Here is a 26342-nt window from a genome sequence, read left to right as displayed (position 1 = left end):
GTCTCTGAGACTTGACTCGCTCTTATTAGCCCTCCATTAGGCTCATGTCAGAAAGCCAGCCAGCTGTCAGCCCCCTGCTGTTGTGATCATAACCCCGTCTCAGCCTCAGGACCCCCGCTTGGGATTTGCAGCAGCAAAGTAACAGGATGGAGGAAGAACTGAACCCCTGCTCAGTTCTCAAAGGAAAGGACATTGTGATCACATGTCAGCTGAGAGACTATTCCACGGCTGTGCTGGCCATCGGTCACACCAAAATGGGATGTGAAAAGCTCAAATACTGAATGGGACGAGCGGAAAGGTAGCCCAACATATTTCCTACAACCTGCTGCTCACCTTCTTTCACTTTCATTTTCTCCCTCCTTCTTCTATCAAAAGCAAATAAGCAGGGTCCTGATCAAGTTCATCAACCTTGTGTTGCAATTAGTGCTGCATCGGACTCAGAGCACAGTTTCCCTTATCAAGTAATTACCTCGACATCAGCAAGCTCTTTGACCGCTGCCTCCACGCAACTTCAAACCCTCTCATCGCAGCCATCCATCAGCTGAGATGGAACATAAAGCACCAGATGCAATGTGGAGATATATATGCAGCTTTTCAACCATGGAGGGATTAACAGGAACCAATACCCATTTACTGAGGCTCACTCGGAGCAAAAAGGTCAATCAGATTCATGAGAAAATGCTGTGGATGAATGTCTGCATTTAATGAACACTGGATAGAGCCAAGATCACTGTTGCACTCTCTTACATGTGGAGCAGCAAAGCACTGGAAACGAAGCCCATTCATGATGCCCATAAAATGGCCAGTAAATTCATCGGATAAGCACACAGAGGAGGGACAGGAACACTAAAGTCTTTATCCCCTGAAAATCCTCACATTTTTGCCTGAAACAGGTTTTATGAATAAAAGACTTGTTGTGGAGCAACTATTTTACTGGACTACTTGTACTGGACCCTTGCTGATCTAACAGGATATTATCTGCTACTGGAGTACAGTATGACTTCAAGTATAAATTGGATTGGTAACTGGTCAGAAATAAGCGTTTACTGAATCTGCAGATATGACTGTAGCCTGGAATGGTATACATCATTCACATCTCAGGAATCTTAGCTTTCCCATGATGTATAACATGGAAGTGAGACTGATTAAAATACATATTTATTTGTCATGTCCTGCCTACGTCCCGTTGGTCTGGTACCAACGGATTAATCTAAGACGGAGTGAAGACTTTGTCACATCAATGGGTGGAGCGGAGGAGGCCATCTAAGTGGCCTCGTTAGCTGCACCCTGTGGCAACTCGCCTCTCAGTTTTACTTAGACATCAAAACACAATTAACACAATACACAAACAACTTTTGGTGGACATGCAATGTAGTGCATGGCGGGCGGGGTTGCTCGTGTGGCCTCGCTCCCAGCACAGTGTGGTTACTGCCCCTCCATTTTAATTGCAAACAACACACACTTCACAAATAGTCATGAGCAGGGAAGGTGAGGGAAGGAGAGGAAACATGGTGCCCTGGTTCCTGGGTTGTGGGGAACATTGGGATGGGTGCTGGCTGGCTCCTGGGTGTGGTTCGTGCACTCTGCCTTTTGAGGTTGGAGGGGGGGCGCTTCAGGGTTCTAGAGGCCCTTCATTGGGCCTCTAGAACCCTGAAGGCCCCAGCTAGTGACCCCCAGCAGCCATGGGGCACAGACCCTGGGCTGCTGGGGGTCACTAGCTGGGGCCTTCCTCTGCTGCCTTGTGGGTGGTTCCAGGGTGGTCTTCGTGGTGGGGTGGCTTGTGTTCGTGCTGCAGGATTGCTGGTGATGGCCCGGGTCTCTGGGCCACTCTAGTCTGCCTCTAGCCTCCGTAGAGGCGTGGTCACATCTGCAGGATCTTACTCATCTCTGATCCCTCCTTATCCTCTGCATGTTGACACAGTCACCGAGTTGTCCAGCACGTTTATACACTAAGAGATGCTTTGGTTCAGGTTTTTTGTGTTTTTAGTACTTTGGTTGTTGTCATGATAGATGTTTGTTTTTTGTTTTATTTATTTATTTATTGTTTTGGTTAGTTATTTATTTAAGGAACTCCTGATGATTGTCAGTTTTGTTTTCTTCTAAAAGCTGTGGGAAATTATCTGTTGTGTTGTGTTTCTGTTCAGGTGCAGCAATTAGTTCATATATATATATATATACATTATATATGTATATATATATATATATATATATATATATATATATATATATATATATATATATATATATATATATATATATATATATATAATATATATGATCTCCAGCTCCACATCTCCTGCTGGGAGGGAACCAGTTTCTCGGGAAAACATGTTCTGGTCTCCATATTGACCTCATATCAACAATAATCCACCTTTCACCAGAGTTTCAGTGTCTAGACAACATGTTCTACACATAAAAATACAGTTTAGCTTTAAGAATGAATTTCCATGCAAATCCTCAAATTTTCCTTTACGTATTTGGAAAAAATGTCATTTACACAACAGCAGAATTAAAACTACCTCCATGCAGACTGAAAACTTAAATAGGTCTGGAAACGATGTAGTAGTGGCTGGTTAAACTTACAACAACACACCCAATGCGTGCACGGCATCTTAATCAGACCTGAAGACATGACAACTGCTTGTACAGAGACGTGTTGGTTAGCTAGCACATGTCATGTCTGCATCGTCGTTGATTGCATATATGTTGCACAACAAAAGCAGGTTTTCCTTCAGGAGACCAAAATTACTTTAAAAGATTCAGCAGCACAAACAGAACATGGAGGTCAGCCATTATCGTTGTTGTCGTGCTGTTCACGAGTGTAAACAGGACCCGAATGCAAAATGACGTGTGACATCATCGCCACCAAAAGACTCACGTTTGTGTCCACAAGGACAGGCGTCGCCTTGCGCTTTAAGAAAATTTCCCTCTGGATCCTGTTCTCAAACCTTTGTGGTTTTGTCCACCCAAAACTCTGTTACCGTGGAAACGGGAGTCCAAAACTTAACAAAACTTTTGCGTTTTACTGTTTCAGCATCGTTATGTAAATGGGGCCTAATGTAGAATTTATCACACCAGGTTTCCTCCACAACTTCAAGCACTTACAGCAAACTCAGATTTGTCATACCAATTAAAACTGTGCCTGTTAATTGTACAAAGTCACTCAAGTTAACACATTTTTTAGGGTTATGTTTTAGTAAAGCCAACTTGTTAGCTTTTACAGTGCATGACAGTGTAGGAAGTATAAAACAATATAAGCTAACAGAATTCAACCAGGACTTCCAGCATCTTTCTGGTGCTTTTCATGGGGTGGACAGAGATGGTATACTCCATGCCAGTTTTTGTTTGATAAGCTCCTTTATGAGCTATACTGTGGTTAAAAGATATTAAAAATATCATGACAGCAGGAATGAAGGATCAGAAGAGAAGAGGTCCTTTTGTGGAACTCAAATGAATGCTCCTTTCAGCGCCGTCGCCCCAGATTGCTTAAGTTAGATGATGGTTATGCAAGTGGGCGAAGAGATTTTTTCAGACTTTCGTCACAGCCAGCCGCCTCCTTGCAAATAGAGAGCCGACTTCCCAGCAAGCCGATGGGAGCTGACACACAGCAAAAGAAAGAGCTGCCTCTGTGTTGTCGCTATAAGGTTTGGACGGGGTTTCTCGTGGCCTCACTGTGTGTGGTGCTGCAGGTTGGCACGCTCACAGGAGGCTTTATTGGGGTGCCGTCCTGAACTTCAGGCAACATGCCCGATGTTGACAAAGCCTGGTATCGCCTGCTGTCAGCCCATTCTGTGTGCACCCAGCAGAAAGAATCAATTAGGCCCAGCTCACAACAGAGCACTTTAATATTTGACTTTTAATCAGAAGGAAGAAGGCAGGATGGAGCATGGAAGCAAGCCGGCAGCTTCCGTCCTGCTGATGTGGAAAATGAGGGTCAGAAAAGTACTTCAGGAGGCCCATGGTGTGTATCATTTGCCCCATGTGATGACCTGTCTTGAAAAAAAATGCTACGTACACTAAGCTAGTCCCTTAAAGTGTTATGGAAAAATATCCCTTTGTTGCTCACATCATACTAAAAGCATCTTAGGTCGCCAACAACTAGGAAAAAGGGAGGAATATCACACAAACTAAGCAGTTCTCCCTGGAAAGGACAGCAGTTTGACACAAAAATTGATGAGATGAATGAACCTTTGAAGACCTTTGTGTTTATCCCCCTTTACAAGAGGATGAAGAGGAAAGTGAGAGGTGAAAGCTGTCCTCACAGCAGGGTTTTGAAGTGGAGCTCAGTCCTCAAACAGAATATCTTACCAAAGAAACATCATTCACCTGTCTGCTCTTGCTAGTCAGTGAGACAAGAAGGAAAATCAGAGTCCTGCTCTCTCAGATGAGAAGCTTCAGTCAGGCATGTTTTACGATTCAAAGCAAACTATCACAGCTATACTGGGAGCCACATGTAGAGAGTTGTTTGTTAATGAAAAGGGAGAACTGATTACATTCTTACATACCGATGCTTTTGCAAGTGGTAATGAGTCAGTTCTGCACAGCTGTGCACATAATATGCCCACATGTGCTGACAGCAGCTTCTGCTGCTTCCCAACTGTTCACACAGCAAATGCACCAGCATGTTGCAGGATATTTACTGCAAAATCCAGGCTTCTTTAGTCAAGACATGAAGCTACTTTACCGTCCAAAGACACTCAGTTATGTTGAGATGGGGATAAATCTGGTTTGATGTTATAATTCTCATATTTCTAACCATCTCTTTTTGATATAGCACTGAATATGTAGTAAATAAAGTGCTGACAGTAACTTAATTTTTTCTGAGATGAGTAGAATCCATAATAAAAGAAACAGGAATCAGAATCTGGATGGAGGAAGAATGCCCTCAGAGCTGATCAATTTAAGATGGGACAAGAGGGACAGCACCTCATCCAATTAAGATCTGTGATCCCATTATTTGGTTTCAGTGATGAAACATGAGGGCAGGACCTTGCATGCACTGACCAACCTCAATAATTAAACATCCATGAAGAGATAATTAACAACAAGTTACCCCAGAAACAAAACCTTCATCCACACATGTCTGAAAGAGAGAAATGAGAGAGAAAATTTCACTTAAAAAGCAAGCAAGTGTTGAATAGCCGTACCTTTTTCTCTGATGCCGTCCTCTTCCACAGGAGTCAGCTTTAGATTGCCAAGTTCTGTAAGCAAACACAAAGTGAATGAATTCTTGGCAGGTACGCTGCCTCAAACAAAAAGCCGGCCATCACACACCTATACCTTTCCAGCCTGTTTCTGAAAACCATTGATTTATAAATCATATTCACATTCCGGTTCATGCAAGTATTAACAGGCTTGTTTTGTCCTTGTCCTACCTAACAGATGTCAGAGTCCAGATGCCACTTCTCCCTCACACCTACCTAAACATGATCACACATCTGTGTTGAACCACAGCAGAGCTGAGTTCTGCAGGATAGGGAGATAAACACACACTGTTCACACAAGATAAAATCTGTGTTTGATTAATGCTTTAAAGCCTGAGGAAGCAGATAATGGACCAGAAGAACCTGTAATTAGACCAGAAACAGGGAATAAAAAATGGTCTAATTTTTAAATATAATCACCTTTCATCCTCCAGGACATTAGAAATACTAATAGGTTTGTGTTGGTATTGCCATGAATGTGCTGCTAAAAAATCCTTATTGAGGCTTTAAACTGGGTGTCAGAAAAACCCCGTTTTCACCAAAGTCTTTCCATCAAGCTGCCATCTCACTTCCATGTGTGCAAGTACGTCTAGCTGTGATCTTGTAAGCTGCATGGCCTCATTTTGTACCTGCCTGTGAAGATGCGTTGATAAGAGTGGAGTTTTCTGATGCCTGTTCTGATTGGACAGGTGTCAGTACCCTGCAAACATAAACATCTAAGCTCAGCCAAACCAACATCAACATCGAATCCAACCCACTTTCTTTAAATAGTACATTTCAAAACACACGGTTGCCAATGTGCCGTACATCTAAAATATAATTGTTGAAACACGGACAGACAGAAAATCTGCACTCCAAAAAGACACTCGAATCTCTCTGAAATAATATAAAAACCCACTAAATACACTAAAAGAAATGAAAAGATTAAAGTGTATTAAAAGGAAATAATAGATTTAGACAAGCTACAATAAAACAATTAGAAAGGTTGAATACACCAGACTAAGATACACTGAGAGGAATTAAAAGGCTAAAATATATTAAAAGACAAAAAGAGACCAGACTATTCTCGTGCTATGCTAAAAGCTAAGAAGTAAAAATGTGGTTTAAGATGTAATTTAAAAGTGGGGACCAGTTTTATCTGGGAGGAGTTCATGCAACAGTTTGGATCCCAGTATTGAAAAAGCCTGACTGCTTTTCAGTCTGGATTTAGGAACGAGGAGGAGGACAAAGGGTTCAGTTCTAGCAGGTCTGATATGTAAGCCGGCGCTGGTCCATTTAACGATTTAAAATCAAAGTAAAATCTTAAAATTAATTCTACATTCACACACATCCACGCCTTGTTAACCACAGTGGGGCTAAAAATACTGGAGAATCCTACTCTGTTCCCACTGCCAGTTCATGTCTGGCCCCAGCCTGAACCAGCTCAGATGTGTAAGACAATAAAAAAAAAAAAGCCTAAGATCTATTTCAAGGCTGTCTCTGGACTCTAGTGTGCTCCTACATAACTTAATAACTACCTGACATAGGCATTAAAAGTGAAGGACACATGAGGAACAAGAACTCAGCTGTGTGACAACAAGACAAAATAGCAGACAGAATTTATTTCAACAGGATTTTATATTTCCAGAGATGACATCCACATAAACCTTCGGCATTCAGCCGACGCAGCAGACTGAAAATGGCAAAGTGATTTACTTTCTTTTTCTCCCACTAAAATAAAGGATTGACAGATTTAATATAAATAAGCCGAGAGGGGGAGGAAGAAGGGAGGGGACTGGAACAGGCTGTGGGTGACAAGCGTAGCAAGTGAGAGAAAATGTGACACCTGGCCTTGTCCTTGCTGCGAATAAGAGGATGATACATCAAGAAGTGACAGGCAGAAAGATGGTTATTACCCCAGCAAAGAGCAAAAAAGAAATGAAGAAGACTAGAAAGTGACTATTTTTAGCAGTGAAGTGAAAATTCACCAGGGATTAATCTAATAAAGTTCATCTTCTATAGCTGATTTAGTTCTTGTGTTATCAGACATTAGTCGCATCATAAGCCTACCTGACATGTTTCAACAGCAGTCGAAGGACGGAGGACGACCGTGGAAACATGTCAGGTAGGCTTATGATACGAGTGTCTGATAACATAAGAACTAAAAAAGCTTCACCAGGGATTTATTTAATATTCCCTTCAGAGAAGAATGTTGTCGAAACTCAATGTTCTGCTAGATGTTTTACACAGAAACTGGGAACATTTATCCCTGAATACGTTGACAAATAAGGCAATCAGGCGACTCCATCCTGTTTGAGTCAAACAGAGGTGTTACATGTATTTACATCCATTCCTCCGGTGGAAGTATAGACACTAGTTCAAGTTCAAGCTCTGAACAATAAAAGAACTGCACGGTAAAAAAAAATAAAATAAAAACAAATGACAGAAAAAAAGCTAGCAAATGTCAAGCTCAATATGTTCGAAAGCCAGTGCAAAGAAGGCGGTCTTGAGCAGGGACTTAAAACCAGAACCAGACTGGGCAGCTCTAACGTGAAAGAGCAAACAAAAAAGCTTCGTCACCCTGGATCTGAGCCTAAGAAGACGGGACCTTCAGAAGGAGCAGGGTGGAAGACCTCTGGGTGGGGTTTAAAGAGACTTCTGTAGCTCAAGCTTTTTACTCAAGAAAAGGTGTAAAAGTACTGGTTTCAAAACTACTAAACTACTTAAAGTATAAAGTAAAACTAATGTAAAGAAAAGAAGGGGCTTAAAGTGCGCCTACCCCACCTTACCCAGAACACATTATTCTAAAGGCCATAATGAACAAAATTTTCTATTTAAAATGTTAATGTTGAAAGATTTGGGATGTTAAATCTGACCTGTACCAGGCTGCATATGTCTGCTATGTTCCTGCTGGACTGGGATGTGATTTGTGCCATAAGCTGGTACGATGGATCGCGTACAAGCCGGCAGGGTGTCAGGCTGGTACATCTTTATACTTCTCATCCTACCACAATAAAATTCACTCTGTGCAGATGGAACGATTCATCTAAAACAGTTTTTTTAGGAGTAACACGGCTATTCTTTAAAAGTAAGGAGTAGAAGTAAAAAGTCAGCTAAAAACAATTACTCCTGTAAAGTATGGATACCCACAATTTCTACTTATGGTGAAGTATTTGTACTTCGTTACTTGACACCTCTGGAGTCAAGAGAGTTGGACCAAGTCGTCTGTCTGATCTCGATGAAGTTTGATCAGGAGGGTAAATAAGCTTTAGCCTGAGGCTTGTTTTCTGATTGATTTCAGCGAGCTGGGACCCCTGCTCTGCCGCTATTGATCCTTCATTCCCAGTCCTGTCTCTTCTCCAATTAAGAGTTCACTAAGCCACATCTCCAAATGAACACCATCTTCCTGCCAAAATCCTGGCATTGTATCTGATGCCCACTACTCTGCTCTACTACAGCTTAATGTGCAGTCACAACTTAACAATTGATCTGGATTTGTAATGAGGTGGTGAGGTTAGTGAAGAAAAGCCTCATTCCTGTGAAGTAAAGCCCGGGGTAGACAGTGCAAATCACTATACATCACTGGGAGTCAGCTGCTTAGCCAGCAGCCAGATTTTCAGGATTAGAAGCATGTGAGCTACTTTGGATGTAGAAATCTGGGATGTGTCTGGGTGTCAGGCGAGGAAGATCAAACGATTCATTAGATGTGAATTAGATCAAACACAGTCAAAGTTGTGTGGACACACAGGAGTGTATAAGAGGAAGAGTGGTCGACATGAGAGAAAAAGTAAGCGTAGGAGCCCAAAAGCAGCCTGACTCAGAATCTATTTAATTACCTGGTACATAGGAGAAACTACACCCTCTGTCATTTCTATGGTAGCCTGTATCCTCCCTAACCAAAACTAGGTAAAAAACAAAGAAAAGATTTGGCCAAAATCAAACAAATATATCACCAAATATTGTGATACCAAAAGCAGCAAACGGGTGATGTTTAGCAGGTCCACATTCAGTGTGCACAGACTGTGCATGCATCTGGTTAAGTCCCATTCATTCACTCATTTATTTCCCATACCCACTTCAACATATTCAAGAAGGCTAGAGCTAATATCAGTTACCACTGGGTGAAAGGTGCGGTGCACCCTGGGCAGGTCGACAGGCAATCACAGGCCAACGCTGAGATAAATGAGACAAAAAAAACTACAAACATTCCCCTACAGAAGAAGCTGCAGTTTGTTCAACCTCTGGTATAAAAACAAACCAGACCAAGAAGACGGGAAGCAGAACAACATGGACTCTTGTTTAGAGGAGAGACTTTGTGATCTTATCCACATCTGTACAACATACTGCAGTCCGACTACATGCCTGCCCAACTGTCTTTCTCCAAAACCGTTGGCATGTCCATCTCCCCATCAGCTTCACCTCATGGATGCACTAAGAAATTATTACACGGGTCAGTTTCCCCCTGACTTTAAGCCTGTAATCTCACTGCATTGATACGGTGCGAAAATCCAATTTCAGAGATCTGTAATATCATAAACCTTATTAGCAACAACAATGGCTACTACACCCTGGAGGAGAGGCATGCGGGGGGTGGTGGTTAGCTGGAGATGTGACGTAGGGATGGAGAGAAAGGTGACGAATGCAGAAATAGAGATTAGGCGGAGTTGGAGTGCAGCCAATCAAGGAAATGAAGAAGAAAAGAATCCTGACACGATTAAATAGAAAACACACTAACATTGACAGGAATGAAATTTCTCCTCATTTTCTATCATTTTTTTTATTTTAAATCAAACAATTTCACTGACTTTGTCTTTTTATATAAAAAAAATCATCACTTTGTTCAGTTTCTGCTGTTGTAATTTACAAATAAAGTTGGCTTGGTTTAAAAGTAAACAAGGACCAGGTGGTTTTTTTATTTATGAATTTGGGTTAGCATCATTTAGCATCACTGCGACCCAAATTCGTTTAATCGTAACATCAGTGGTCCACTCAGGCTGCCGTTATCCGAGTGCTCCCACTGATTGTGGCCTAAACTGAGGAAAGTGGGGTGTGTCTGTTTTGCTTCACTAATAGGCATCATCTCAGCATGCACCTCAGCTGAAAGCAAGAAGTAGAGGACAAACAGACATGAAAGATAAAAACACATGCAGAGATGAAAATCAATAGCAGCATTAGAAAATATCAATAAAAACTCTTTAGATTCATAATTCGGTGATTTGTGGAGAAAATTGAGACAGAGGTTATTATGGCAATAAAAACTCCAGGTGAGGTAAGATGTTGCAATCAGAGGAAAAAGATCCCTAATGAATTTAAATCAGATTTTATATTCCAACATCTCCCAATCACTGCTTTTAACCACCACAGTTGATTCTGTCATCAACTATTCACAAAGGCCACAGATAACCCTAAGATCCAAACACCGATAAGTGGAGTGAGGATTTAATACAAAACTCCAAGACATACCAGGGTTTTAGCAACATCTCTGCTGTTTGATGTTGGAAGTGAGAAGGGGCCTCTAGCCGCTGTCTCTGGAGACAGATAGGGCAGTGAAGCCCATACTCTGTGACCAGCAGGGTATAATTACATTTCCCCGTGGGGCACCTCTGATGCAGCAGCTCAGCCATATAGAGGAAAGAGATTGAAATCTGATTGCAGTCGCACGCAGCAGTCGAATGACTGTTCAAACACCACCAGTGGGATTTACCCGTACACACTGTGCACACTGATCCGACTCTGGCACAGTCATATACAAATACACACTTTTATGTACTTGTTGTTATTTGCTCCTATCAGCTGCTGACGATGCTTCGCGTTCTTTCCGGGGAGAAGTAAGTGTTGTCAAAAAGCTCCTCGGCCTCTCTCTGATTAGAGCTGAGAGGAGCAGAAACAGATTTAAATAAGGATCTTCTGAAAGGCGCCCAATCAGGTGTGTTTATACATTAAAATCAGAAGAGATTCTGGTGAAAACTGCTTCACATCAAACCACATTAAACATGGAATAAATAAAATTACCAGCAGTTGTAAAACATTAGGTTTAGTGTTGAAATTCCTTCTAAAGTAAATGGGAATAGTTATGCTGCACAAATGCATGTTGATACAAACATGCTCAGTCTCCTTTCTAAGTACCTACATGTTATACACCATTGGGAAGCGAAGATTTTGAGAATTGAATGGTGACTGCATGCAAACTCACTTTATCTTTGAAGCCATACTGTACTCCAACAACAGAACAGAAACACTCCTGTTACATCAGTAAAGGTCCAGTAAAAATAGCCCAGTAAAATAGTTGGTCCACAACAAGTCTTTCATCCATAAAAAACTATTTTAGACTAAAAATAAATGATTTTAAGAGGTTAAAGTATCTAAGAACTTAAAAGAGAACATTATGTGCATGGACATGTGTGTCTGTGTTTTGTTTTCCATCTGAATCATTTTGCCTCGTTCTAGTTAAAAGATGCTTTTAACAGGACTACATGCATGCTTTGCAGAGCAGAAACAAACAGCAGGAGAAGCTGGAAAACTTTATGAGCTAAATACTGCTGTGGCTCCACACAATGTAGATTATGTATCGGGACAGCGAGTGCAGGTGGAAAAGGCTGCATGAAGCTGATCTGTGACATTAGATTTAAGTACCTCTGATCTAACTTAATTTGAACCTCTGTCTAACCACAAAAGGTCAAGGCTGGGGTAAATGAGCAGACATGAGTGCTGGCCAAACCGCCTGCAGGCCTGCAGAGACCATGGAGAAGAGTCACCTTGGCCGGTGATATCTGTCACCATGCTGCCCTCATGCCCAAGGGATGAGGCTGTGCTGACAATAGGTTGGTCGATAACATTTTCACTCAAGAGTGGAGACGGGGGAACGTGTCCTCTGCTTTCAACAACAGCTTGAGTCAACAGCCACAGCGTGCTGCATTAGCATACAATTCATATTCATGCTCGCGTCTCCCTTCCACTGCATCAATCAGCCCGCTCGCACATTTTCAGATATTTTTACAAACAGCATGTCGAGCGCCCCATTTTCACCAGGAGTCCCACATGGCCTCTTATGTATTCTCAGCATGACTGCCTCAAATGACATCAACAGGTTTCAAGGTCGTCACCCCCACTGGTTGTGTGTGTGTCTTTGTATGTGTTTTGTTTGTGAGTCTCAGAAAGGGTGTGAACAGCCGAGGGAGGAAAATATGTCTGAGAAAAATGGCTGGTAGTTACTGGAGTGCTGTGAATGGGTTATGTATGAGCACAAATGTATGCAGTTTGAGAGCACGACTTACATATCTGCAACTAATTCAGTGTAAAGGAGCAACTGTGCTTTTAATGCACTCCCCAAAACACTGGCAAACTGCTTTGGATGTGTGTGAACATAAAAATGGACAAAATACATGTGGGTGCAGAGTTAAGCGTGCAACTGCAGATTTAAGGTGCCTGGGGACTGGCTGACAGGTAGACTAAGCCGGAGCACCTTCCTTCCGTCCACAGGCTCCTCGGTGAGAAAAGAGGCCAGTTGATGTGGGGGTTAGAGCATCCATGAGTATGTTGTGATAAATAATGAATGCTTAAAGAAGAGATCCCCAAAGCTTCTTCACTTTCTATCCATCCCTCCATCTTTGGATTTGTTCATCCATCCATCCACATAGCTGCAAACAGCATTCAGGGACGTTCAGTCTTTGTCATAAATATTTCAACCTCTAGGTCAGTGTTCACCCCCCCCTCCACTCCGACGCTCTTAACTGCCACCACTTGGTGAAAACACAGCCTTTTGACCCATAAAGATATTGACAAAACATTGATAGTGAGTATATTAACTGGGACCAAAGCTGTGTGGGCTTCTATAGGAGCGGCACCAGCTGATGAAATGGCGACTCTGGAATGAACGTTGAGTAGTGGATCTCAAATCCCGTTCTAAAAAAGGGCAAGTTGTCCAAAATTGGATGGATCCTGTCTTTGAAACAAACTTATATTTTCACTTTATTTGTCTTTGCTCTCACTTTAAACCCCATCTAGTATTAAGAATTAAATCTGGAAATGTGAACACAAACCGGTGCTGAAACAATGAATTTTCTATTTGCAAAACCCGGTAGGATGTGAGCAAACAGAGCTAACACTCATTCACTTCAACAGAGCAAAGACAATTTTAAATAAAAGCTTTACTGACTTATTTCCCATAACAAAGCAGAGTCGTACATACACAGCTTGGGAAAAACTACTTTTCAATGCCATATGTTCCTTGCAAAACATAAATATGAAAACTCACTTATAAAGCTAACAGACACTCAGCACATGTTGAGAGCGTCCAGCTCAAAAACTACCAACTTCTTCCAGCTCGTCTCCTCGCTGCTCTCAGTCAAAGCCAGATACTCTGACGCATCCGCTGAATGAAAGGTCTCTTCTCTCTTACCCTGATGAACAGTGCCGTTAGCAACATGCATAAATCTCAGAGGCGAACAGACTGGATCAGAGCATTCAAGTGTAAACTAGGGCAAAGCTCCAGCACTGTACCTTCTAGATATGCTACTCTGAAAGCAAGCCTTGCGGAGGATCGAATGGATGAATTCTGAGGGATACACATGCTGCCCTCCGTCATGTATTACAGACATTTATGCATGAATATAAATTCAACACACACCTGTTTGAGAAGCCAAACACCATCCAGTCCTGCCTGGTCTGTTCAGATCCGGTCCGGTCAGAGTGAGGAGCTAGTCTCACCCCCCACACAGCCCGGTGCAGACAGCTCCCTGTTATAGATGCACTGACAAGTGAAAGGAGGGAGGCGTGGTTTCACATGAGATAAATAAAAGAGGGAGGGAAAGAGGGAGGAGAGAGGCTCCCCTCAATCTACAATTCAATTTTGCTCTCACTCCCTTTTCAGCTGCGTTTTTGTCCTCCTCTTGTTTGAATATATTCTCGCTGCATGTCCCTTCATGCATCTCAGTTTTAGCCTTTCTTCATCTGCATTGCTTCTTATTTTCTTTTCCTTTTCATATGTTCTTTTCCCTCTACCCCCTTCCCTCTCTCTCTAGGTGTTCATTCATGAACAAACGTACAAAGGTGTGTGTGTGTGACCCTGTGTGTGCACAAGACAGTGACCCAGGGCAGTTCTGGCCATCTGTTGGAGCCTGTGAGCTTCACCTATTCACAGTCTCATTAAAGCAGAGGCACACAGAGGAGACGGGAGAAAGGAATGGGAGGGAACGAAGGATCAATCTTCACGCTGCAGAGTTGAGGAGCGAAGGCACAGAACTGGCACACACACCGTATCTATCAGGCTGGCGCCTTTGAACAGAGCTGGCATGGGCACCCCTGCTCACTGGCTCACAGTGCATGAGCATGCAGATAGAAAAGAAACTTGCACCCTAATCAATTTATACACAGACCTAAACACATAAATGGGTGACTTTACACACTGACATGCACACATGTACACGCATAAACATGCACACACAAAGCCAGTTTCTTTCAAAAGAAACAGGATCTGTCTGCAAACTCAAGTAGACAAAGAGATGGAAGACAGAGGGCAGAGTGCCTCCATCACAGCAGGTTTTAAGAAGGCATCCTCTCAGTGAGTTTCTCCTGAGTGCAGGTGTCACTTTCTATCCCTGACCAGGAAGGAGAGGTGCGCCGAAAGGTGGCAGAAGGTGGAGGCATCCATCTCTGTCTGCACCAGCCATCCCATGATGGATGCGCCTGTTTATCCCTCTCTGCAGGTTATTTAGATGCAGTCACAGACAGAAAGATTAGTGATGGAGAACCTCTGCACCTCGTTGCCTCTCCTCCCACCCCATCTAATCAATAACACTCTTATCTATTATCTGCATTTTGAGGTATTTCTCCGTGGAAATTTGAAGACATGAGAGACAGAAAGATTAATTGTCCACCCCCTCTCAGTGTTTTCAATTACAGTGTCTGCAATGGATCATCTGTCTGTCAGGTTGGCACACCAGGCTATTTGTGTCACTGCAAAGAGATGAAACCGTGCTGTTTTGAGAAAATCAAACAGCATTTTTCTGGCTATGACTGTTCCGTGCAGACGCAAAGGAAATTATTCAGAGCAGGGGATTTGCTTGGCATTTGAGGATAAAGAAAATTATATTTCCTGCTCTAACATCATGTGGATTCAAGTGTAATCCTGTAAAAGACGACAAAAACATTGTCATTCAAACCTATTGGAACCATGAGTCCTTATAACAATGCATTAAGCTGTTTTAATACTCATTTTTAAAAAAGAATGTACCTCTTGGAAAATTATTAATTTATCCAATATATCGAATGATATTTTGGGTCTAATGTCTCATGGGGCTGCTTCTATAAAGGCGTCATCCAGCAGCTCTTACATGCTGGATTACAGACAATACTCCGGAGAATGTCATGCTTTTTTCTGAGCGATGCCGACATGCCAACACAGCAGCCCAGTGACACCACTTAAGCACATGGTTTATTCATGCTGGTGCTCTCTTACTCCCTCTCACGCACCCTTAAGCTGTGTCATCCTGCTGACTTCTAATTAGGTTTAATGCAGATCAACAGATGCATCGTCCATCAAATCAGTGTATGAGAAGCAGAACTTGTGAGCTCAGCCTCACTAGATTCTTCCCACAGAGGTGAGTAAAAAACACACTGATAAAATATGAGGAAGACAAATAAAGACTTAAAAAGAAAAAAAGTAAGACAAATGTATGCATGTTGTCAGAAAGTACATCCACATTTTAAATGCCACAGGTTCAATCCAGACCTTGGGAAGTACATTCTGCTTCTCTGTTTTCTGCTTCACTGAATACAAAGTGGGCAAGGTCTTGTGCACAACGTTGCATGATAATGCCAGGGCAGGTGCATAAATAAAAATGAATGATTTCACTTCTGATAGCACAGAAAGACAGCTATGTTCTATCATGCTGAGATCTTGTCCTTGGCTGGGAGTACGCTGTTACAAATGAATTTGTTTCTTTTCTACACTGTGTGCCAGGCTGATAAAAATATCCTCTGTCAGCTGGCTGCGTGAAGAAGGAAGGACCACCTCACTTTCCTCTATTCACCAGCTCTCTATCTCTGAGTCTTGCTCCTGTTATATCAGTGGGATGGGCCAGTTGGTTCAAGGCTGACTTCCCTTCAGCTCTCTGTTCTTTCTGTTAAATCCCTGGTTGGATGTGTATGTCACCATGGCTACATTATGCTGAGAAACAGAGCTAGTAAAAAGAAATGAGAGAGGGAGACAAAGGAGAAAACCCACAGGCTGAAAATGTAAAGACTCAAGGTTGCAGAATTGATAGAATTGAGGATAAGAGAAGTCCTCATAGTATGAAACATTAGGTCTGAAAACAGAACAGAGGCTACTGCAGGTAAAGTCTGAGCGTATTGCTTTAGGCAAACACCTACATTACACCAATCTGTACCTCCTGCTAAGCTTGCATAGACTCAGACAAACCACAAACATGTCTTCATTGTGTATTAGGAAAATTGCTCAGACTCACACAATCATCAGAGGATTAAACATATGTCCAGAGGACAGCTTTCTTAGCTAATTACAAGCACATTCTCCAGCTGTGCTCATTGCTCCCGGACTACTTTCTCTGATATCACCACATCCCACCAATGATGCAAACCACACATCGTCCTGTCATGTCTAATGTCTAATTTATTTCACCCCTGCTGTCATCGTCATATCACATGCTTCGACTGAAAATAGAAATAGTTCAGACGTGTATTATGAGCGGCCACTGCTCTCCAGCTGTGGCGTCCTTATCTTGAGGTGATGTCAGTATTTGTTCATGACTGGCACACAATTTTGAAAAGAAGACTGAAGAAAGTCTGAATAGAAATGCTGCAGTAAAGTATTAAATAGAATAACTGAGGCTTTGTCTTTTTTGTTGTATTAGAGCAGTGCTTCTCTACCTTTTTTGAGTCAATGCCACTCTATGTAATGCATAGGTTCCTCACGGCCCCCAATTCTTAAAATGTAGGATAGGGTTATGTTCACACAGCTGGTCTTAACACTAGACTCCAATCCTGCATCAGGTATGGATCGGAGTCAGGACGACATAAAAGGCGGACTGAGTCTGGTTTGTAAATATGAGATTTGTCCTTTTTCAACAAAAAAAATAAATAAAAAATAAAAATCTGATATACGTAACATATGGAAAAAAAAGTTTTTATTTATGTGCAGTGTGAATGTTGCTGGGAAGTGTCTTCCCAGAATATCTAATGCTGATCATTCTGAGTTATATCATAAAAATCCTGCAGTGAAATTATGCAACGTTTAGCAATATGAAAATTAAATTGGGTTTCATTTACAAACAGCATCCAATAGAAATCAGTGATGCTGCTGCACACGAGTCACACTATGTTGGCCTGATCTCTGTGTTTGATGGTTCTAGGTTTTCACTGCTTATTTAGTTCATTATTTAGTTTATTTCATAGTACACCTGATGCCGTCAAATCAAAGGAATTGCTGTGCTTTTCTTTAAAAATGATTTTATGGATCGGGGGATCTTTATGGACCAGGGGGTGACAAGCAGCTGAAAGCCAGAAATTGTACCTGAGCTGAGGAACAGTTACCACTACTGCGTATATGATGCCTGCTCTACCAGGTTTGCTAAACAAGGCCTACATCTGGAGGAAATGGCTCAGTCCTGGTGCATGCAGAATAAACAGTCTATGTGCATGCCAGGAAGCACCAATCTTAGCATGTAGCATACCACATTAAGTGAAAAAAAATCGGCTAAAAGCCTCTATTACCACCCAAAAAAAGCACAATTAAAACCACATCCACTTTTAAAAACTCATAAAGTGTCAATCATGGACTGCCAATGCCCCCTAAGAACAAGCTTAGATGACAAGCTGTAGCTTGAATGATGTCTCTTGCCGCCTCTTTAATTTCTTGTTAATACAAAACGGTACACTTTGTCGATTTCTTGTGTACTCTTCCTGCCAAAACAGAGGCCTGACAACATTACAACATGGTGCATCAGCACAGAACAATTACACTGAACTGGAACACCCTGCCAAGCTAACGAAAAGAGCCCATGTTGAGTGATCATTAGCCAGCAGGGGGAGTGTACTCAAGTCTGGGTGGAATACAGGAAAAAAAACACAAAAAGAAACAAAAAAAGAAACAGGAGCAAAAAAAAACTAATCTGATTAGAAAAGTTGGTTAATGTTAGATTAATATCTCATTATTTGTCTGCCCATATGGACATACCTCCATGTTCTAAACACATGTTTCTGAAGCCAGAAAGAAAACACATTTTTCTCCATTTCTCTCTATGCTTCAAAAGAAAAAAGATTTCTTATGAAGATATGCAACATAAACTACCAATGTTCGTTCTTCATGAGTTAGTTTAACACGACCGCTTCAAAGCTGCCTGTAAAAGATCTTTCAGGCTAACTGGAACTGTCACAGAAATAAACCAACACTCACAGATGTGGTTCCCATCTGTCCATGTGAGACAGCATTACAGGGGCGGTGGAACTTCTGCCAGACCGTGGGATTCACGGATCAAAGAGCAGCCCCCCCATACCCCCCTGTGGTCCCCAAGAACAGAAGCCGCTATGGGCCACAGCCAGCGTCACATCCCCAGCTAATTAACTAAAACTCCTCTAACACCATGTTATTTGCATGCTAATGTACAGCACTCAGTAGTATCTGCCACACATATTAAATAAGAAGTGCTCATGGGTTGTCTAACACGGCACCCCAGTGTTTTGGCACAAATCAATTTATTATTCAGTTTCATAACATTATGAGGACAGCAAAGCAGAACCATAAACGAAGACGTGAAATTTCGAGATGTGCATGCTTGGTGTAGGCACATGTATTATACTCCTGGAGCACAGCGGTACTGAAGGTGCCCTGCACTCGAGGGGCCTGAAGATTCAAGTGCCCTTCGAGTTGAGCCTCTTAATACCCACTAGACCAAGAGAGCGCCTGAATTATAAATCAAGAGGTTTTAAACGGTGATGTCGATTAGCAAGGAATCGTGTTTGGTGTGCTCAATAATTAATTACTTGTTTGCAACAGAGTGGACCTTGCCTCTTTTTGTATGGCTCTGTGTCTGCAAACAAACACTCCCTGGCAGGCAACCAGGGGCTGCCAGGATGTGAGGAGGGCTCCTGATGAGCCTCCTGTAAAGACTGATTTCACAAGAAAAGGTCACCACTGCAGAGAAGCTTTCTTAAAACGTGTGTGCATATTTATACATGCAACAATAACTAAGTGCTCCTGAATCATTACAAATACTTTCACATTTTCCTTGATTAGACATATTAAATGAGACTAGTTTAAGTTTAGTAGTTTAGTAGTTTAGTTATAGACAGAACAGTTGATAGGAAGTCCTGTGTTTGCATGAGCTGATACAAACACTGGCACCAGCCGGCTGCAGCAGGACGACACCTGCACAGCCGGCTGTTTTGACAAAGCATTCTTCTTTCCATCCCCACTGCATCCAGGCTTGTTTTTTGTTTTCTCCACCGCAGCCTTGTGGCCACTTCTCCATGGATCCCTGAAACAGCCCATAAACAAGCGACGCAAAAGCCAGAAAAGTGCTGATGCAGCCGGCGCAGAGGAAAAGCCATCAAAGAAACGCAGCTGTCCATCTTTCTGTCCGGCCGGCTGACATCTCGCCCTTTAATGAGCCATCTGAAGTCAAACACAGAACATGAAATTACCAGGATCATCCCTTCCTGTTTGTCTCAACTCAGACATGGCTGAGTAATCTTTCTATCTAAACTCACATCATCCAGAATGAAATTCTATGGAGCTATTTGCATGGCTGGTGACTGGTGACATGTTTTTCTGCAGTTAATTAGATTTTAGAATTAGTTTTCAAAAGGCTGGAAAAAAAAAAGAAAAGAGAAAAGACCAGAATGATTTCCCCTCTGCTGGGTCCTCCATTCCCATTTGGAGGTGACAAGATATAATTGTGTATCGGGGTAATTGTGTGGTAGTAGTGGAATTAGAGCTGGAGAAAGAAGGTACTTTTGAAGCTTTACTTCCAATGAAGTCTTTTCAGCATGTACACTCTGAACTGCTCCCTCTGACATGACAAACCTCATTAAGATAGAGCAAACTAATTCACTGGAGGACTGGAGCTAATTCTTCATATCTGTCCTTTCTTAAGATATAGAGACAAACTGAAATTGGTTGTTAGGGGGTATACACAGTAGAAGGTAGAGCTCTACGTCAGCTCTGATCCTAACATGCTACATTAACTGATAATAAAAGAGTCAAGCTGAATCTTGATTTGAACCAGTGCTGACAGAAATAGAAAGCAAGCTGAGCCTTTGTGTGGCAAACCCACTCTGGACAAAACTATCAAGAACATGGAGATGTGAGCTGCATGGGAGAGGTCCACTTGTGAGTCTATTTCTGCTGATTGAGCACAGCTAACCTTTCATGAAATGGACGGGAAAGCATGGGACCAGAGGAGAGAAAGGGACCAAAGAAAGAGAGGGGCAATGTGAGGCCTAAAATAAGCAGACATCCATTAACCAAGCACTCGGCACGAGATATGGCATTTACTGAGAGCAGCCAAATGCCATGGCTATTAATCAGAACCTTGAATGCCAACTGTATCAATACCCCTGGTAACATGTGCACATAGAGAGAAACACACACACACACAAAACCTCCAAATAGATATTTTTCTTTGTTTTCATGTGAACAGGACCTGGATGCATTACTGTGACTTATCACTAACCTTAACATTTCTTCTGCATGACAAACTAAGACACAGAAAATCTAATGAAAGCATCACACGAACACAAAGTAAGGCCTGGAAGACGCTGCACTTTTTACTCTGCAGGGAGTTGCAAATTGCTTTTAAATAACCAAGCTGTAATTGACAGGAAAAGAATGTGCTGTCACTTTGCTGGTGTTGCTGTCATTAACACATTTTTCATTTTGTACACGCTCCAAGGCATTATTGTTTTGCTGGCCTCTATCCCTCCCCGGTGCAGTGAATATGTTTTAAAATGGTTGCAAGCAGAATGTTGTTAGCTTCACAACGCTTCCCAAGGGGAACAAAACACAAGAACAATTGGCTCATTAGAAGCAGAGAGACTTCAAACCACAATATGGCTTTAAAGCACTCAGAGGAGACACACAAAGTCAGCAAGGAAAGAGCACAGACGGACAGACGGACGGACGGACGGACGGAGAAATCTGCTGCAAAGATGATGTGAATGAATATGACTGAACAAGAGACTGCTGAGGGATGTGATGCACATAATTAGATTTCAGTAATCCAGTAGTTGGCAATATCTACAATATACATATGCTTAGAACAAGTTAAATACAAAGAAGCCATCACTTTATAACTGCAAGAATTAAATTAAATTTATTTGGATGAGGAAAAAAGCTTTTGGCATGCGTTCAACATTCATGCATCATTAAGTTGATGTTACCGGTAACTCTATAGATGGTTCTGGGCCATGTCAGGTGTCTGATTAAGAAACATTCGGACATGCTGGAACACTTGTTTTATTATTGTTGCAAGCCAGAATTCAAATGATCACACAAACCAAGCCTTACTCTAGCCACATCTTAAAGAAAAACTACTTTAAAGAAATAGTTATTTTTTCTCGTAATAGCATGTTATCATAGTTTATGATGCACTTTAAGGCAGGTTCAACCAAAGTAATATTGAGTTTTTTTTATTGAAATTTTTAATATCATCGTATTGATTATGGTGTTATCGATGTTATTTTTGTGTGCACTTTTTCTGGGACTGTAGATGGAAATTGGCATCTTGCTAAATCTGGCATATTTAAGGCACTACGTTGTGTGTTAATGTGCACTGTCCCATCCAAATAAACAAGGAAATAAAATGGATAAAGAGTTATGACAGACGGCAGCCAATCCACTACAGAGTACACTACTAAACTCTGGTTTTAACATACAGAATTCTGCATGGTTAAGCCCCACATTATATCAGCCACTCTTACAGCCATATGTCCCAAGCAAGCGGCAACCTCTGGCAGTAAAATGTGAAGGCTATGAGGAAGTGCAAAAAACTGCAGTTCCCCCCTCATCCACTAGGGGCTGGCTTCAAAACAGAGCAAATCCCCATAGACTCCCACGTTAAAAAGACCAACTTTACAGCAGAAATAAACATTTCAGTTTAAAACAACAGTTTAAAGCCTGGTACAAAAATCAATTTTAGGATTAATAAGTCAAGTTTACCTTCATGACAACTGTGAGGGGGGTGATAACTCATCTATTTGGATGTTATTTAATCTTGAAAGTCGGCATATTTAGGGGCATGTCCTTTTGATTGACAGGTATCCAATATCCTTGGAAAGAAGGGAGAGTGCAGCACAAACACAATATTTAGCCGGCTAACAGCACATCTTAGCTTTAGCCTGCCTACCTCTGTTAAGGGTCCATAATCAAAAACTGTTATTTAAATCAAAGCACTGTTTTTATATGTTTAGAATTTTTACACAATTTATCTGACAGCTCTAGCTTTTAACTAAAAAATGTGATAAATTGCCTAACAAGACCTTGAAGTAATCAAACTCTAAAACACACATGAATTTGTGTGAGAACATTTCTATGGCAGAATTGCTTCCGTTACTTAGAAAAAGAGTCTGAATTCCTCTTTCAGCTGTAATGTGTTATTTATTCATACCTACCTTGTTTGTGGATGAGTCCAACAGCTTCCCTTTGTTTCTCTCTGGTTAAGACCTCGGTCAGGTAGAGCTTCCTCTCTGACATCTACAAACAGAAAATAATTCACAATGACCTTTCTGTGACAGCTGCACTGAGACACAAATATCCCAAATACACCAAACCGCTGGCTGAGCTGAATGGGGGTGTGCCTGTGTGACGGACATGGTGAGGTGGATGCAGAAGATCAGAGAAAATTTGGGAGTATTTTATGACAAACACTGTTCTGTCTCTCCATGGCCGGATGTCTCAGGGCAGTCTGGAAGAAGGCTGATCAGCTCTAATGTTCTGTTCAGAGATAAGGGGTAAATTTTCCAGGACAAATCATCTATAATTCATTCAGCCTATTGAATCTCCAAACATCACTCGCAGACAATTAATATCAAATCCACAGCCTTACAGACTGATGAACGTGTTCCCCACCATGGAACAAACCCACAAGCACAGACACTTGAATTCATTACTTGTGACTATAATAAATTGCATAGACGTTGCTTAAACCAGTGGTAGGTAGACAGTCCCATTCCCACCTCCCCCAATGGCAGCAGATGTTACCCTCACACAGTTTTGCATCAGGAGTTTTGCATAATTTTTCACAAACCTGCTGTTTGTGACGATGCAATTAACAGGCTCTTGTAAATCCCAATGGACTCAAACATGCCCTCAGATACATAGAAGACATGTAAAAAAGACCCTCATTTATCCTACTGGAGACAAAAACATAAAACCTAAACTGAAATAGAGAAACAATGGCAAACAATGCAGCTGCAATAGGTTTCTCTTTTGTCTCCAGCTGTGTCTTTCAGGTGTCTGTTTTTATGGTTGTTTTGTGTCCCATTTAGATAGTTTTGTTTCTCTTTGTCCCCTTTTTCTGATTTACATTAATTGCAAATTTTGTTCAAACTCATATTATCTATTTTTGGTCTTTTATCTCTTATTTTTCCATCTCTTGCTTCTATTTTGTCTCTTACTAATATGTGCCTTTTTGATGAGGGTTTTGTTGATTGCAGAATGAGCTAATGAAGCTGAACCTGGTTGATTATAATCTCCAACTGTCCTTTAAACATATCTGATTTGTAGCATAATTAAACACTGATAATATAGCATTGTCTGACTTTTTTAAATGGCTTAAGCAGATCCATTTAAGGGAATTTTGGAGAAATTTCTTTCTGTCATGTCCTGCACTATAAACTATAAAAGTTTAGTCCGCTCAAATGCAAAACGTTTGTTTGTTTTGTCTAGGGGGTGAGAACATTTTAAAATATTTTTGACATAATAAGTGGCATCCGGATTTTCTAAATCATGAATTAAACAAACCAAAACTGGACATGTCTGCTGCGGAGTAGGCCTACTTAAACCCTTTTTTTAGTCCCGAGTTATCGGTTTCGCAGCGACACCTTCCGACTACTTTTCTACATCAAACCGCCTGACAACCAGAAAAACCACAGGTGTAATTAATAATGTTAATAATGAGGTCTCAGCGCTACCCAAGTTAACGCAACAGCGGAGGGCACAACAATGAGAGGGATGCTGTTATCATTATTACACCTGTTCATTACTTGCTACGACTTCTCAGGATGTTTGCTCTGAAAAAGGCCTTTTTTAACGACTATTAGAACGTCTACCCCCAGTCTATACCATAACATTTTCAAAACATGTTTTAGGAGCTATAACTTGTATAAATAAGTATTCGCTGTTCAACACAGTTAACGCAGCGTCGTGTTGCGGTTGGCTACCAGTCTAGATGCTATCATGGAGAAGGAAAGGTTTTAGCCCAACGGAAGTTGTATCAGCGATTGTCGTTCTGTTAGGCGCAAAAGCTGGTATAAAAACTGATTACAAAAAGATCAAAACATTTTACATTTGTCATGAAATATCAAGTGGAAAAGTTAATTAAATAAACACTGACATTTTCGAGCATCTTTAGATACCTTTCTGACACACAAGATGGCGCCATCAGCTCGCCATCTTCCCGGGTACAAGTCTAACCATGAACGTCTTACCTGCTGTGTTTTCTACAAGCAGTTCAAAAGGAAATGCGTCATTTTTACCACAAATGTTGTTGAAAAGTGAGTCCTTGCTTTTGTTTCCGTACTAGGTTGTGTGATTGACTTATTTAAGTTTGATGGGGTAGCGTTGGCCTTTCATTACCCTTCTTAGAAGTGTTTTTCCATAATCCTCTTTGTATATTTTATACAATATGAAGCTGACAAATACATTTAAATCTATGCTAGCATCATAGCTCAAAACAGCTTCAATCATCCAGACTCAGCATGTTCTCTGCAGTTTTTGGTGCTTTGTTTTATTACACAATGTAATGTACCAGTGTCACCTGAACACACCAAAGAAGAGTCACCTTTACAGATTTCTTAGGTAGACATATTAAGATCAAGAACACAAATCAGGAAAGTCATTCAACTGTCAGATCTCGGCTTCGGGATGGTGGAGTGTAGGGTTTTGCTTCCAAAGAGTTGCTTTACAATCTAAATTGGTCACATTTAGATTCAGTAATGCTTCTTTTTATTATTTATTTAGACAAGAAATTAGATGAACCGAACCTCAGATGAGAAATGTGAGATTACAAAGACTTGTATCCTACTCTCCCTTACAGCTGCATAATAATAGGTGTAAATGAGATATGACGGCATCTCCATTGCCCTGGAGGCCAAAGTGTATGTTTGGAGGGGTAGGAGGAGGGGGATCTGCTTAGCTTACATAAACTCATCCAGCAGCCAAAGGAGAGCAGGAAAAGAGGAGTGCGGTAATAACCTGTGGATCTCTTCTCCCTGAGTCAACATCAAGGCTCTGTGTTTATTTTTCATTATTTCCCAGAGGCCTGAGCTCCTGGAGGAGAGGCCTCATACACACAAATAGCATCTCATCCATGCTACACGGCTCATCTTAAAAGCCCGATTTCTTCTAAATTTACCATCACTGTGAAGAGCAAATGACATCTTCATTATCTGTGATGGTTGTCAGCTTTCTCAAGAAGATAGCGTATATGTATAAACAGCAGGCTCCAGCCAGACAGAACATCCCATGATCTCTTTAAATGTTTCTCTGAGAATTGTTTTTGTCATCACCAACAGAGCTGTTATTACAGGCCTTACAGAGAATGTGACAAAGGTTTGGTGTGATCACAGATGGCAGCAACAGCTGGATGATGGATAGTGGCCAGATTGTTTCACTTCACGTGCTGAGCGGCGTGAATCAACTGTAAGATTAGACTAACCATGAGTGAAAGAGAGGGGGGAGTGAGGAAAGTTGAGTGAAAGGTTAAGTGCCACCTGCAGACAGCAGAACATTCACAACGTCATAACACAGCCGTAAAAAGCCCTGTTAAGGCAGTTTGTTGCAAACCAAGTTAACACACTGGAGCTGTTTACAGCCTGAGCTGATGCACTGAAAAGCACTTTACACAGTCGCTACGACTGTCTGGCAGACACCAGCACACATGCACACTTGATCTGTTCTGACATGGCCCAGTGGAGCGAGTGCTA

The 26342-nt window shown here is 41.5% G+C and overlaps 1 protein-coding gene across 4 annotated transcripts in view; it reads right to left on the bottom strand.

The window, feature by feature from the left end:
* Positions 1-24802, bottom strand: part of sulf2a (sulfatase 2a) — a 66265-nt gene extending 41463 nt beyond the window's left edge. For 3 of the 4 annotated variants that reach the window (XM_041981534.1, XM_041981537.1, XM_041981536.1), the window contains exons 1-2: positions 13810-13932; positions 5148-5201 (exon numbers count right to left, since the gene is read on the bottom strand). The gene's annotated coding sequence lies outside the window, so the exon portion shown is untranslated. Of the gene's footprint in view, positions 1-5147; positions 5202-13809; positions 13933-22808; positions 22891-24773 lie in introns of those variants that run through there. The other variant, XM_041981535.1, reaches the window with a different exon arrangement.
* Positions 24803-26342: the final 1540 nt, after the last annotated feature.

This window comes from Melanotaenia boesemani, chromosome 3 (assembly GCF_017639745.1).
Source record: "Melanotaenia boesemani isolate fMelBoe1 chromosome 3, fMelBoe1.pri, whole genome shotgun sequence".
NCBI classification, from domain to species: Eukaryota; Metazoa; Chordata; class Actinopteri; order Atheriniformes; family Melanotaeniidae; genus Melanotaenia; species Melanotaenia boesemani.
The sequence above is the reverse complement of the archived record's forward strand: the minus strand, read 5'-3'. Positions and strand labels throughout refer to the sequence as shown.